Consider the following 17,169-nt stretch of genomic DNA (forward strand, 5'->3'; position numbering starts at 1 on the left):
GTAGTCAGAATGAGCAAGTACATTCTCAAAAAGGGATAACCCTAATTTGCACTCTAGAAGTTCAGTTTGATAACTACTTGTCTTGGGCAAAACAGAGAGACAAAAGAAATCTCCTGAGGCAAGACAGCAAGAGAATTACTGTGTTTTTTTGTAACTGTCTGGAATGCTTCAGCTTAGTCCCAGGTAAATTTAGTGCTTATGATTCTTCTGTTTGGATTTGGAAAGAACATATGGTACAGCAATAATGGAAGAAGTGCGTGAGGCAAGGGGTAAGCTCCCTGACCGTTGAGCAAGACTGCTAGATACACACATCTTACCAGCAAATGCTAGCCTTGGGTGATTAAATCTGAGTGCATTGCTGTGAAAAAGTAATGAAACCCATATAGTAACAATGCAGGAAATGCAATTACATGCCATCTGCATGCTAGATTCACATTCAATCTTCCTGGGAAAAAAAAATCTCAAAACAAACCTGACACGCTTCTTCAATCTGTTGAGTTTAAGTAAATGATAGAACAAAATAAGCAACCACTATTTTTCTAACAATCTTTATCATTGTTTTGAAAAGCACTTCCTGTATATCATATTAATATCATGTGATATGAACTGATCTGCAGACACTTAACAGAAACATCTGCTGAGCAAAGGATTATGTTATCACAATGTGACAGACATCACTTCAAATAATTATTTTATTAATATTAATAAATGATATAGCAAAACTATGTAATTAGACACCATACATATACAATTTAGGGCAAATAATTATTATCTCTACCTTTCTTAATTATTGTTTCTTACCATGTATTCTAATCTTTTTCTTAACCTCATGAAAAAACAAACAAAAAAAGATCTTGCTTCTGGCCTTCATTATATTTAATTGATTAATTTTTTTTTTTTCACTCTGCATTCTGAATACCTCAAGAAAGAAGAGTCATATTTAGTACTTATTATGTGATAGCAGAAAAATTAATTTTTCTATGCAGTCGTTGCTGAAATTAATAGATGCTAAAATCCTGGATGCATATTTCCTTTTCAAAGTTAATCAGAATATTTTAAAGCAACAAATTAATGAATAAGACTGAATTAGCTCTCAGAATGAAGCACCAAGAAAACGAGTAGTTGTACCTTGCAAAATAATAAAGATAATATGAATTTACAAGAATATTGTTTCACGCCTGTAATCTACTATGAGTAGATTTAGAGATAGGGGCTGGTATAATTAAGAGTTTAAGTTTAAACCACTTGAACTTAATGCAAACTGAATGAGCAAGCTGGAGAGACCAAATATCCTTTTTGTTTCCATAGGATCTCCTCCCACAGAAATCTGCCACCAAATGCCCACTGGCAAGTAGAAATGCTCCCAAAGAGCATATCTGGCAGCACACACACCAAACGTTCCCCTGTTGCTACCTTTTCTCTCACCAGCAGGCATGTGCAAACCCGCCTGTGAACAGCCGTGGAGAAGTGATGCCCCAGACAGCAACAGACAAGTCAGTTCAACCAAGTAGGTGTGCCTCTTATCCATAGTAATTGACATGTACTGCTGGGAATGCACTTCCCAGCAATCATCCTACTTAAATGTGCACGTCGTCTTTCTAGGATGCCAATTAAGTGCATCCTTCTGCAGCCGCTGACACTAGATTAAACCTTATCGTTTAAACAAACATTAGAACTGCATAAACCAGAAACAGCATGACAAGTCTGACATTTTCCTGGCTCCTATGGCAATGCATCACTGTGCCATGATACAAAGCCATGATGCAGCATTTTGCTAAAGGACATCTTCTTTGCTAAGAGTCATGTATATTGATACTACATGAACAATGCAGTCTCCTGATCTGGAAATACATGAAAGGACTGTTTTTAAAAATAATGATAAAAATGCAATGAAAAAAGGGAATTAAGGCTGCATATTGATGATAATACTGTGAGGAAGGTTTTTAGAAAATACCTTATTGGCTTCATAAGTTAAACTCACCCATGAGCATAGAGTTCATGTAACTAGGTGAGAACATGATGCTAGAAGTAATATGATAATGAACCATCATCAAGTATTAAAGAATTTAAAAATCAAAAGCGTCATTTTCAAAGAAAGATTGGAAGGACTTGAGTCCAATCTAGAGTATGAGAAAAAATAACTGAGGAGCATCAGTATAGTTTTAATATAGTTTTGGTTAAATGAATTAAAAACCTGTGGTTGAAAGTGTATCACTCGTAGTACATCAGTAACATCTGTTTCTGCTAACTCTGGTATATAAAACTCTTGCAACTTAGTAATTGCAAAAGAAAACAATGAGTCTTAAAGTAAGTGCTAAGGACTAGTTTATATCAGAGGTGACAGTCCCAGGCAGCTGCGGCTTCTAGCGATGTGTCAGAAATTTTGCAGGTGCGCCTGCTTTTTGACTCAGGGATTGACAACAGCCCTTGGAAGCTGAAGGATTGTAAATACAGGAATGTCTTGGGGCCTTATCTTTGGATCTAAGTGAGAATGGAAAGCACAACAGCTCTTCAGACTGCAGAGGTTGATTTAAGACACTTCACATAGATTGTGGAGATCTTTCTCCAACTGTGTATATTTGTACTGTGCTGGCAGACACAGCAGGTAGGAGTTTTTGGGGAGAGGGATACCTTGATCCCATCACCTTTCCTCTAGATGTCTCTACTACATCCAATTCAAGAAGATATTGATAACTCAGAGCTTTGCACATAAAACCTTTAATATACTTGTGACCTTTTGCAAAATGACCATACACCCTTCAGGAATGTGACAGCAATTCAAATCACAACACAACTTAGGAAACTCTTTATAACTTTGCCAAAAATCTTATGAATAACCTGATCTGTATAAATAAGAACATATACAGAAAGCATATTCTGCAGAAACACATTTTCACTTATCTCAAAAATACATTACAACTACTCAGTTCAAAATTAAAGTAATTTTTCCCTTTTCCCAATCATTGTGGAATAGAAGGTTGAAACTGAGATTTCCTTTTCCCATGTCACCACATATTATAAATGCAGCACAAAGGAAGAGACTAACACAACTGTGAATGTGCAGGAGGTAAATCTAGTTATTGTAGTTTCCCACAACTGCTTTGACTAGTTAAATCTCAAAAGAAGCTATATAAATTTGGGCATTTTCAGTAAATATACAAAGATTTGAAAGTAAGGTGCAAGGCACTTACATAGTCAGACTGCTACAAGCAACTGCAATGTAAATTCCAAGTCACCTGAATGCAACTGCATCTGTAGCAGGATAAGTTTTTAAATCCTCCCCTGATCTGTCTTTCCAGTTGCAGTTAAAACCAGGCAAGTATCACATGGAGCTCACATGCAGAGTAAAGGAACATCTGAAATAAGAACATCTGAAAGGAACATCTGAAATAGCTCACTGATATCTCCAGTGAAACCTAGGCCTAAATATCAGCTACTTCTATGTCTTGCTGCTCTTTAAAGTTTGAAAAGAAGGCATTTCCTGTCTTCCAAGATCTTGAGACAAAGCATCAAACTTCTTGTGAAGAGAAGATGGCTTGTTATATATCTGAAATTTTTATTCAAGCCCTAAAGACTTTTGTTGAGGGTATAAAATAAGTAAGAATGTCTGTGGGGAATCATCATGTCTTTGTGGCAGGCAAGAAATTCCAAAAATGTTTAGTCTGTTTTGCTCTGTGCTCCTGAAGAAAAGGTTGTATTTCCTTTTTCAGTGCCCATAATCTTTTTAGAACCTTTTCTTTATTGAGCCCATAAACACCACAGTGAAGCTGCAAATCATCATAGTCTGCAGAAGCTCCATCAAGGAAGCTGCAGAGTAAATGACCCTGAAAAGTTGATGTTCACAACAATAGGCAGTTGACTAATCTCATGGTAGCATGCATGACATCTGAGGTACTCAAAAATAATGCAGAGAACCATATCATGGATGACATGGTCTCAGTATGACATGGTCAATGCACAGGACTAAGATTCAGAAATCTTAAATATTATCGAGTTCCCTACCACTGTTCTTCATTAGTCTGATTTTGTTGACACTGTCTTCTAATTATGCAAGAGTTTTCAAAATGTCTTGTTGACAAAGTCAGTGGCTTTTCTGATTTTTGACAGAAGTTGCCAAGTCTGAAGTCAAATATGAAACTATTATAAAGTGGAAATCTTTAGGAAGTTAAGCAAAGAAATTAGAATGATCAGAACAGAAACATTCTCCACTTTGCAAATCATTTTTTTGCCATACATAATTTCAATGTTTTAATCTTTGAATGATAGATCTATAAAGAAAATTGTCTTTTTTTCCAATTCACTGGGTGCTTTGGTGTTTATCTATCCTTTGTGAAATCTGGTGTTACTTTGGGGATATACTCCATTTTAATTTCAGAGACTGCAAACATCTTGTTTATTACACTGGTCAATAACCATAAGAAGCTGCTAGAATTACCCACCTACCTATTTTGAATATTAATTTTTAATCAAAGATTTGACACATTTTTTTATAAATAGACTGAAACAGAAGAGTGATTCTATAAAATAGATATAAATTATATCAGCAAATATAGATTTGTTTTATGAAGAGAAAAACTTTTTAGAATTGACTATTTAAAGTTTCTAAGTGAACTAGTTTTAAATGTTACCACTAAACTTTCCAAACTAAATTAGGAATATTCAGGGAATTTAGGTGCTTAATTTCTATTAATATCTCACAATTGATTGACACTTCAATTTCTAGTTTCCTTAGCTTCAACCATCATTAAGTTTTCTTTCTTATTATTCTTAGAGTGAACCATGGAAACCACAAATAACCTCTATTTTCATCCATTTTTTGTATTTAAGACCATTTGATTTTATATTACTGAAATCATGAATGAGTATAAGTCTGTCTGAATGGACATGATTATTAATAGATGACAGAAAGAGAAATATAAGTGAAGGAACAACACTATTAATATGGTTGTTGCTCAGAGCAACAAATGTTTAAGAAGATATAAGAGCCAAGGCACTTACAATGTGCAATATATGTGTTTATAGGTTACAAATTAAATTGCCATCATTTGCCAGCAGTAACTTCATGGTGCTACAGACAATCACCAATTTTCTGAGATGAAGAGCACATAGAAATTGTTGAGATGCAGCAATTCCTACTATATTTTGGAGGAAAAAATTCACAAATGGTTGGCATCCAATGTGTGTGTGGGTGGAGTATCATGCATAAAATCCAATTGCTTCTTGCAAAAAGATAAAATTAAAGGAATACATGATTCCTTTTGTTGGTATTCCAAATAAATACATGGCTCTAGAAAATAAGAATCAGAAAAGAAATGTTAATTTCTATCATAAAACCATAGCAAGTACTATATGTGATGTCACTGAGAAGTTTCACTGAAATATCTCTTTGGATGGAGGCAGAGTTCTTCTTTAATGAGTATTTCAGAAATTTGGTTGCATACAGAAAAGATTCTTAAAGTATCACAAGACAAAATAAAAGTGACAAACAAGAAGGGGTTTGTTAATTATCATCCTGGCCTTGTCAGATGGAGTACAAGAGGACAATAAAATATAGACCTTGGAGTATAGTAAAATTTTTACCTCATTACTGAACAAAAATATCAAATACAGTCAAGCGGAGACCAAAACAAGAAATGATGATAAAGAGCAGTCAAAAAAGAGAAGTGCATTGGAGGGCCATTTATGAAAAGTGCTGTTTAGGACCAAGTTTGGGGACAGTATTTTGTGGTGCCTATTTGAGTCCACAAAGAATTGTGTTTGTACTGTCAGCTCAGTGCCATATTCAATCATTACCATACAGATAAAATTGTGTAAGAAATTTATTTTCTTTTATCAACCTTTTGAGATAACTCTTTCTGCTACAGAACTTTTAAACTTTTCAACCTTCCGATTAATACTCCCTCAAGAAGAATATGACAATTTGAACAATTTTTAAACTTTATTGCCAGATGATATAAACTTTGAGCAATGATAAAAATAGAGCAAAGACCTGAAAATTACCCAAAGCCATCTATATCTGCAGAGATCAAGAAAATAGCTGTACTACAGTTGAAAAAAGGCTAGAAGAGTTGTGCCTTTGTTTTTCAGATCACAGTTTTTCCTCATCTTCCTCAACCCTCTATTTAGCTTTCAAATATGAACATGAATATAACTTTTTTTTTCTTTAAATGGATTAAAAAATGTGCTTCTCAAAAATATTTATTGAGATACGATATAGAAGAGGCAACTTTTCCCCTACACAAACAACCCAATGTGCAGTGGCAGTAAGCATCAAACCCTGTGTAACAGAGCACAATTACTAAAACTTTTGTGGTCATATGTTGAGTCAAAGGGGCAAACAAAGGAAAGAATAAATGCAAATTCAGGTATCAGAATATAGTAATAGTCAACTACACTAAACTACCATAACTATGTGGTTTAACACCAATTAACTGACTATACCTTTTCAGTACTCAGTGATGGAAACATTAGTTTGATTGGTTTGGTTGGAAGATCTGTGGATCATTCACAGATGTTTTGGGAAAAGGTAGCTACTACATGCCTTTGGGCCCTTGGCTGTGCTACAGGAGGACAGTTGCTGCAACATGTTGGAAATCTTGAGGAAGAACAGGGTCTCTTGTGGGATTTTAGCGTTGTATTCCAGTTGATCTGAGAAAGTCTTTACAATTCTTTTGCATGGACTCTGTCTCAATGGCAAAAGTGAATCTGCAGTCAGGAGTGCTGGAAACTGAATTAGCTGAAGTTTCATGGAGGCATGACACTGAAGTCTACTAAGACGTGTAGACTTATCAGGAAGCCTTTGGAATAGCCTTCTGTCTTATGGTTTATCTTAGAAAACTTCTCAGACCATGCATGAAACTCAGAAGTCATATGCCAGATTATACAATTGGTACCCAAAAAGAGGCAAGCAATCATCCATTTTCAAAAACAACATTTAATATTGTATTTCCATTTAGTGTTTTGCTTCAGGTTTCTATGTCACAAGTACTGACAAACTTGTTTTCAATAAGTTAGTTCCACTAACAAGTCACTTGCAAATTTCTTATGTATTATTAAAATTTCTTATGTATCTCATTAAAAGAAGCAGATTAGAAATTTAATTATTTTGTTATATATGAACAAGACATTAGAACAATATGATGCCATATGCCCAATAAGTAATCACACAAAAAAAGCAAAATACTTTCGGAGCAGAGCAGTGAGTATATGCTTATTATTGCCATGGGTACAACAATAACCTGTGTGCTTATTGACTTTTGAACAAAATTTAAAAAGTTGCAAACCAAACCCAAACATGTAAGAATTGCCCTTACATGTAAGGAAATACTGTGCCTTGAAAAAGTGTATAAAACCAGCTTGTTTCTTTTGAATAAACAATACAGATTCCCTGCCAGTCTGAGTCCATATGTCACTCGTTACAGTCACCTAAGCTGAAATCCACTAAAATAGGCCAGTATTAAGAAGAGCCATGTTATTTGCCTTACTCTTCACTGAATCAAAAATCAAAAGTCACCAGTCTCAAAAGAATAGAAACTACTATAGTTTTTGAGTGGGATGGCAGTTGACATATTTTATTTACTAAAAACCCATTTAAAATAAAGTAGAAAAATATTATGGTTTCTATGGAAGAGAAAACAAACTAATAGTGCACATAGGTTTTGGATTTTCCAATTAGAATTAGACTAAATTAGTTCCAATTAGAATTAAACTAAAAAAAAAATTATTATCAGATGTTAAGTAGAAGTTCCCATTGAAATTCATGAGAAAGCAATGGGAATGTATTATTCCTGTGCTGTCTCATGGCTGCAGCCATGTCCTTGAGCACAAGTGATCCTAGCATATTGGTTAGGCTACCAGTGCTGTATCCAAAGGTTACTTAGGATCACTTAAACAAAGTGATCGCTTTTATACCAAAGTACATAGTGAACAAAAAATAGTAAGGCTGGATTCATTTAAAAAAATAAACTACACCACACCTCTATTGTTTTAACTAATATGTATGAATGCAGGGTAGTATTTTGGAAGAAGGACTACATTCTTAATTTCACCAGTGGGTTTTATTTTTAAAAAGAAAATATTACTTCTATAACAGGGAAAAAAAGAAATATCTTTCCCTCAGCTCCCCCACCCCTGTGTGACTTTTAAGGCTCCATCATGTGCCAGATTAAAACCTTGGAGATAGAAATTCAGTGTTTATCTACAGGGCATGCTCAGCATTGCCAATGGCTGTGCAACTTTTCCTAAACAATGTTGCTCAACAATGACTTGAAAGGACCACAATTAGGGGCAGGAGAATAGTTTAATTTCCATGCCCATTCAATCCTTGATTTCTCTGCTGAGCCTGCCAACTATTGCCAATTGCAATGGTAGATTTTGTGACATGGACACTTGTCCACTAAGAACTGGACTGAGGCTGCAATCCAATGTAATTATTTTCAGTCACTATTGACCTACAAGAAGTTTCAAACAAGGAAATGTTGAAGTTTTTCTGCTCTTACCAACTTTCTCAAACAATGTTCCTACTGTAGCAGTGATAGCTGAAGTGTTCTCTGTCAACTTCAAAAACATTTTTATTCATTTTTGAATTTTAACTCTCTTCTCTGTTTAATTTGATTATCAGCTAGAAAAAACAAAATGAAAAAACACCCTTTCACTCATATATCAAAAATGTTTCTTTAATATTTTTTTTTAATTTAAAAAGCCCCTGACTTGAACTGCACATCTTATGATGTAGTAAATATAAAAATATCAAGATATACTTTTCACAGCCACTATGTGTAAACCACTCATCCTTTCCTGTCATATATGAAGAGCTCTGTTATGGATTTTCCCCTCGGGGTGTACATTTGAAAAAGTAATTTTCATGCCATTTACTCATGCATAGAAATGTATAATAATTTTTTTCAGTTCTATACTTAAGCAACTAAGAGGTAATTTGGTAATGACGTGACCAAGGTTATGGCAATAATGTGCAGTTCTGCTTGACCTCAAAGTATGGGTAATCCTGGCTTCTGTTTGTATGGAAACCCTGTGTGCCACAGGCACAAATCAAAATTTAATAATTGATGAATAAGTATCATTTAGCTCTAATGTTTTAAAGCTAACTTAACAGGAAACTAAGTTTTAAATAATGCACATTGTATTATCAGACTCAAGAATACAACAAACAAAAAAGAAAACAACCAAAAAATGAAATTTTTAAACCAGTATTCAGGTAAGCTTGCTTTGGCCTTCCTCCCAGTTTGAGACAAGGGAGAGAACAGGCGCTAACTGCACAGATCCCTCTAGTGGCAGCAGCAAAGACAGGAGTCTGGCTGAACGAGCAAGTCTCAGAACCAGGAGATGTGTTAGGAGCATGGGAGTCCATAGTAAGGGAACCTGTAGAACAGGGCTGTGTGAGCTGTTGCTGCAGAAAGGCTGCCTCATCTCATCAGGACCTGCAGGACTCAGTTGTTCTGCCACTATTAAAAGTGCAAAGAAAGGAGAATTGCAGAAGACTAAAGGGTGGGGGAAACAGGATGCAAGGGAACTGTACAGTTCTTTGAAGCTGAGCTGTGTTGCACAGCCAGAGAGTAATACCTTTCTGCATGCTTCGATTTATGCAGGTATCCAGATGGTTTTGGGTCATTCCAAAGGATAAATTTTATATTGCCCACACATCATCCAATATATATGGTTCTATTCTTTGCAACAGAAAGGAACTATTGTCTTTTTTCTGACCTAGAAATGAACTGTTGAATGGTAGAGCATGAACTTCTGCATGTGGAGCCTGTAAAATCACCTATACTAAAAAAGGCCAGTTCCTTGAGTATAAAGTCATAAAGATTCAATCTTAATAAAAGTATAATCTCACTACCCAAGAGGTATGTATTTTAACAAAACTCTGCCCAAAAGTTTAACATGCTTTCATATGTCACATCTGCTCTTTGATACTTCACAAGTCCTACAGGCAAAACTCAAGTGTATAAAAGTGTACAAATCATCCTGCCACCCTAATTTGTTGAGAATCTTTTTAGACATCTGTTTGAAAGGGACCAAGAGACGAGAAGAAAAAAATTAGAGCTATAATGGGGGAATGTATTTTGCAGGTTTATATCATTAAACTTACAATACCTATATAATTTGCTCTAATTTATGTAACAGTTTATACTTTTTCTACAAATTATTTGTTGAATTCTGTATTCTTTTTAGCTCACTTGGATTGACATACCTTTATTTTACCTTTAAAGTGAGGAGTATTTTTCTGAATCTGAATGACATGGACCATACAGTGTGACTGCCTTCCATAGCTAATACAGGACTAGGTGATGTAGAAGATCCTAACAGAACACAGAACAGATCCTTACAGAACAGTTACTTGGTTAATGTTAGCATAAATTTATTGGCAAACCTTCATTGTGCTGCCTGTGGAAAGATTTCTCTGCCTATAGTTTTTACTAAATTTATTCCTAGTGAGATATTGTCAGAAATTTCTGAAAGCCAATTACAGAATCAGCCTATTGAGAATCTACTTCTACAGTGTTTTGAAAATGAAAATACTTTGAATGCTGTTTCTTGAGAATTCAGGATAGTGTTTATGGAAGTCTTCCATTTGAATCTGTTGTAATATGTGGGTATATTCTACCATGATTCAAAGAAGAATCATAAAATATCCTCTAGATGAGTTTAATGGATTTAAAAATTTACAGTCATAGAATAGTTTGTTAGAAAATACCATTAAGACCATCGAGTCCAACTGTTTAACCCAGCACTGCCAAATCCACCACTAATCCCTGTTTCTAATCACCATAGAGAATCACAGAATCAATTAGACTGGAAAAAGACATCTGAGATCATAGAGTACAACCTTTTGCCAAACAGCACCATGTCAACTGGACCACTGCACTAAGTTCCGTGTCCAGTCTTTTCTTAAAATATTTCCAGGGATGGTTACTCTACCAAGCCCATTTCAATGTCTAATCACCTTGTCTGTGAAGAAATTCCTTCTAATGTCCAACCTAAACCTTTCCTGACATGGTTTGAAATAATGTCCTCTTGTCCTGCTACTGGCTGCCTGAGAGAAGAGACTAACCTGCACCTACCTACTACTTGCATTCAGGTAGTTGTGAAGAGTGATAAGGTCTTCCAAGCCTCCTACACCCTCAGCCACTCCTCATTTAGACACCCCAGACACTTCACCAACATCATTACTCTTTTTTTGGAAGTGGTCCTGCCCCTCAGAGTCATTCTTGTAGTAGAGGGGCCCAACATTCTTGAGGAACAATTAGTTAGTGAACAAATTTTGTCAGAGTTGAAATCCAGTATGAATCTACCCAAAACTTACAGGGTTGAGCAACGGTCTCAGGGAGCACAAATGGTGAAGAAAGACCATACTAATGAGCCTTGAAAAATCATAAATATGTATTTATGTATTTTTTAAACTAAATATCTTCTTTAGACTGCTATCTATGGATGGTGTTAGACATGCAGCTGAATAGTTTAATCCTTAAAGGATTGTGGTCTTTGTATCTATCATATGGGGTCGCAGTATTTTACCCTGCATTAGACATCTGCACAATAACTATACTGTAAAAATGCCATTACCTATAATAGGCCAAATTTTTTTTCATTATGATCATGGCATCTATTATCTTTTGATTGCCATTACATTAGCACTTGAAAATAAAGTGACAATCTTTCTTCATGTAAATGTTAGATGCATGTCTTAGCTTTTAGAAATATTTTTATTCTGTTTCAGCTCCATTAATTCTTTTAATTGAGCGGAAATTTTGGGAAACTTTTCCCATATTGCTAGAACTCACTTTTAACAAACAAAATTAAATTGCTTTTTTTGGGTTTTTTAAATGAAAAATTAACTAGATATTAATGCTTTTGCAAACAAGGCACCATTACCTTTCCTTGAGGTAGAGAGACAGGCAATGGAAGAATTTAGACATAATCACAAAGAAGCAAACACTTATAACAGTCTGCATGTCTGTAAGTGGCTCTTCACTTCCAGGTTACTGTAGCAAGTTTAACACTGCTGAAAAATTATAACGTGTCATACAAGGAAAGTCACATGATCAGCTAATCAAAATTATTAATTAAAATTATTTACATTGGATTAAAGCATAAAGCACAGCTAAGGAAAAAAACCCAATTCTTGAACTACTGATACCGTCCTTTTACTATGAATGAAAGTGGTAAATTTTCTTCTGAGTTGGTGTTAAAAAAACTCCAAAATCATTCCCTATCATTTCAGATTCTTGATACACAAATGTGCAAGCTGACGAGTTCCCCTTTTCTCTGACAACAATCATTTTGACTGCAAAAAGCCTGCATTGTGTGACTGCAGCTCCCAGTTTTGTTGTATATTGCATGTGCTACATAGTACAAAACACTTTTACTCCACAGTACTACACACCTTTTGAATGAAGAGAAATTACTGAGCTGCTCTAGGAAGTAAATACATATATAAACGATTTCTGTCTAGAAAACTATATTGCAATAGAACTGATAACTTCTGGCATTATATAGTTTTGATAATGACCTTCTTATAGAGGTGCCTCATCTAGTCTGAGACCTGTAGCAAGAGTTCAAAGTCAAAGAACAGGACACTTTGCAATAAAGAAATACACTTTTATTATTGATCACATTTTTTGAAAGTACAGTTACATGATCTGGCACTTTTTATCTCCATGTAGCAGAATAGAAAAAGAGGGAATGGTAGTCTTCTGCTGCCTAGAAGGCAAAGGGCAGGTGATGCTCATGTAGTATTTTCCAAAGCACTGCATAAATTTTCAAAGCTAAACAAAATTAGTAATAAAATGAGTCATACCATATGTAATGAGAAATTACCGAGAATTAGAATTACTGTCTTTTCCAGAATAGGAATAGCAGCATCTTTTCTCTTTTCCTGTGCTAAAGAGGCAGAGGTTGTCCATTAAGGGTCAAAACCATGCTTAATGACAGGACCCCATCCCAGATAATGCAGGGAATTCCATGTTGCCACACAATAGCACAACACACACCACTGGGTGTGAGGATGATGGTTCATGCAGCAGGGATGTTAAGTCAGCCTATACCATATGTCAAAACTGCTTCCATAAAATAAAAAAAGATAGCACATATAGAACAACCAGGGAATAAGGCTGAGCCAGCAAAAGTTTCTGAAAGGCAACCTTTTTTTTTTTTTTTTTTTGTGAAAGGCGTACCTTTTTTTTTTCTTGGCCAACCTGGTCTCTTTCTATGACAAGGTGACCTGCATATTGGATGAGGGAAGGTCTGTAGACTTTAATTAAGGCTTTTGTCACCATCTTCCACACCATGCTCCTAAAGAAACTGGCTGCTGATGGCCTTTATGGCTGCACAGTTCACTGTGTAAAAAACTGGCTGGATGGCTGAGCCCAGAGAGTGGTGGTGAAGGGAGTTACACCTCGCTGGCAACTGATCAAGAGTGGTGGTCCCCAGGGTTCAGTACTGGGGCCATTCCTGTTTAATATCTTTATCAGTAATCTGGATGAGGGGATTGAGGGTATCCTCAGACAGTTTGTGGATGACACCAAATTGGACAGGAGTGCTGGAGGACAGGAAGGCTTCACAGAGGAATCTGGATAGGCTGGATCAATGGGCAGAGGCCAGTGGTATGGGGTTCAATAAGGCAAAGGGCCAGGTCCTGCACAACAACCCCAGGAAGTGCTACAGGCTGGGGGCAGTGGCTGGAAAACTGGCCAGCAGAAGAGGACCTGAGGGTGCTGACCGACACTGGCTGAACATTAGCCAATGTGTACCCGTGTAGCCAAGAAGACCAATGGTCCTGCTGGCCTGTATCTGCAATGTGTGGCCAGCAGGACCAGGGCAGTGATTGTCCCCCTGTATTTGGCACTGGTGAAGCCACATCTCAAGTGCTGTGTTCAGTTTTGGGCCCTTCATTAAAAGAAACACATTGAGGTGCCAGAACATGGCAGCGGAGCTGCTTGGAGAATAAGTCTGATGCTTGCCCCTGCACAGTCAGAGAAACTAATTCATGCTGATTTAACTTTGACAGCAGCATCTGTGCTGCTCAAAACAAGCAATCTTTCTGTGCTCAGGGAAGCATGGTACACCTGCCGGTCTAGGGAGAATATGAAAAAGGTGACTGCAGTCTACTTTTATGTCTGGAGGACAACAGACTGCCTTAATGAAAAGCATAAATTAAGGAGCCCTGAAAGCTGCTATAATACATGTAAAAACTCACCTGAGATTTCTACCCAGAAGCTTCACAGCCCAGAGCAGCTGAGGATCCCCTTACAGGAGCATGCTAGAAAGGCCATGCTGATCCCAAAAGCACTCCCTATTCCCTGAAAAGTTTGGTATACATGCTGACTCTGCCTGGTCACACACAGAGGTTTTAAAGGGAAGGCGTGTGAACACCTAATTAAGTGAATTTTCCAAGGACATTATATGTAAAATAAATTAATTTCTATGTCCATTTAGGCTGCCCAGGTGCTGAAGTGTGTTATCCAAGTGATATCTGACCCACAATCGAAACACCCTCCAAAGTTTTACCTAAGGAAACATGATTAAAACAGGCCTAGACAGACAAATTCCCTAAATGATCATTAATTAGAGGTCTCAGGGCAGACATCTGATAACTTCATCCAGACAACCTGGGACAGGTAGCAGAATTAGAGGTAAGAGATAATGAAACATGATTGAAATCCATGGTGTTCTTTTAAGTATCTCACATGGCTACTGTTCTTCCAATATTGTTATGTTGCAGTCTAGAGAGGTTTCTAGTGTTTTAATCATGATACAGTGGCAGATAAGCACTTGGAAGTTAAAGCAGTCCCCCTTTTTATTGTGTTTAGGCTTGGTAATTTGTTGGGTTGGTTTTTTTTTTTTTGTTTTGTTTTTTTGTGGTTTTTTTTTTTTTTTTTTTTTTTTTTTTGATTGGTTGGGTGGTTGGGTGGGTGGGTTTTTTGAGAGGGAAGGGTTATTTTTTCATATTTTACAATTCAAAAACTAGGACAATACATATGTATGCATTTATGCATTTTACCATTTCATTTTTTATTTCACCTAATACACAATGCAAGTAAATATTTTTCCTTAAGTACAACACAAACAATACAAAAAGGAACATGCTGCATTCAGCTGTTCTACAACCAAACTTAACACAGGTTCATAGCTGTCAGCATCCTCGACACATCCTTATCGACTGGACAGTTGGCTTATTTTGAAAGCCCCAGTGTTAAGACAAGTAGAAGAACAAAGAAGACATAGCAAAAGGAAGATGGCATTTTATCTAAATGGGAAATGCATAAAAGATAACCTAAAATGGAACCAGCATCACTAAATTAAGAACAACCTGAAATCAGCTTGTGAATGGAAAGCTGCCTTATTTCTTCAACACAAATAGAAATAAAAATGGAGCAATTATGACCCAGACTAAAATATAACTTCTACAAATAATATTACAAAGAGTAAAAAGTTATATCTGACTTTGAATTCATTCAAGTGTCTTTTTGATTGAATCAAAGTCACAAGCAAAGAAGGGAAATTTAAAAAGCCTAGTTTTTACTTTTGAAATTGAAACTAAATTTCAACTTTTAATAAAAAAAAGAAAGAGAAACAAAGCATTCTTTTAATAAATATGTTTTTCATTCCAAATAAACACTTTCAAAAGGAAATCCATGGAAATCTCAATTTTTTCTATTTACATCAGAATCCAAAAATAAGGCTATTAAATTCTGGCATGAAACTTGAACTGGATATTTCAGTCTTAAAATCACCTTCAGGTTGCTGATATATTTTAATACTTCAGTTTTTAAACTTAACCTGAAATGCCACAACAATAGCCATAAAGTCCTGCAAAAGACCAAATCACATGACCTAATATTGCAAACAGCCTATAAAGAGTTAAATACAAACACCCACTATAAATATGCTACAAACACTTATAGATGCATTAAGTTATTGCACGTGAGTTATTGAAATATATAATAACATTTAAGTTGTTATAATTTAAGTCTTTTATGATACATGCATATTATTAGTTAATTAAATCCTTTACTATGTTTAATTACACCATGATCATTGGACTGCCAGTTTGTTTAGTTGGTTTTTTGGGGGTTTGTTGTTGTTGCTTTATTTTTAATAAAATATATATACATATTTCTTTTTATGTGTACATGCATACGTGTGAATGCATAATGTAAATAACCCTCAGGGTGGGTTCTGGTAACAGGTTCATTCTTGACACAAAAGATCTTAATAAAAGGTAATACTTTATGGTTTCTCGGTAGTTAATGGATCTCCTTATAAAAACCAAATCTTTTCTTGCTCATTAACAAATTGCAGATAAATAGTCAGCTTATATATATTCTATTGTTTAATTTCTTTTTGTAGACAGTTTTCCTTGGAAGTAAAACAAAGTACAGTAAAAGGAAAAAAAGGCTTTCTTATGTTTGGATTTAACTTACAGCCAGAGATTAAATTTGTAAAATGTGATTACACAGGAGCAAGTAACATTTTAAAGACCTGTTATTAACAGAACAGTGTGAGCCTTAGAAATAAGCATCAAAGGAACAAAAAGGATACAGCATTCACAAATGTCTCTGACAGACGGCATTGGACAAAGAGGACCTAGCAGGTAGTCATGCCTGGCTTCAGCTCTGCCCCAGGTGTGGGTTCTGTTCCTGACCTAGCAATCCCATTACTTTTCTGGGTCTTTCTTGGACCCTTCACAGGCCTAGCCTGGGCAATTCATCCTTTCCTCTTCAAAATGTCTGATGTGCTTCCTCCACGAGCAAAGGAGCCCCATGATCCTCAACCAGAGCCAAAGGGAAAGGGTGATGGGTGGACTGCTTTAGGGGATAGAAGTCTTTCAGTGGGATAGAAATCACTTTGCCCATTTGACTGCCATGAAAAGTAAATATGTAAATGGTGAAGTTTGGGATACCACAAAGTAAGGATTTCAACATAGCTGTGAATTTGCCGTCTCTCTAATAGGTGCAAACCTGATGAACACTGTTGTTTGTAGATTACTTAGCCACAACAGGAAGGCTGGATGACTTAGTCACAACTAGTGAGTGTCACTTACACAGTTTAGACGTTATTAAAAAAATATATGAAAATAATCCAACTAAAATTTCACATTGATCTCTGCTTCAACACCACAAACATCGGTGAAGAAATATTGGCAGTATC

Source organism: Anomalospiza imberbis, chromosome 1 (assembly GCF_031753505.1).
Source record: "Anomalospiza imberbis isolate Cuckoo-Finch-1a 21T00152 chromosome 1, ASM3175350v1, whole genome shotgun sequence".
In the NCBI taxonomy this organism is placed as follows: Eukaryota; Metazoa; Chordata; class Aves; order Passeriformes; family Viduidae; genus Anomalospiza; species Anomalospiza imberbis.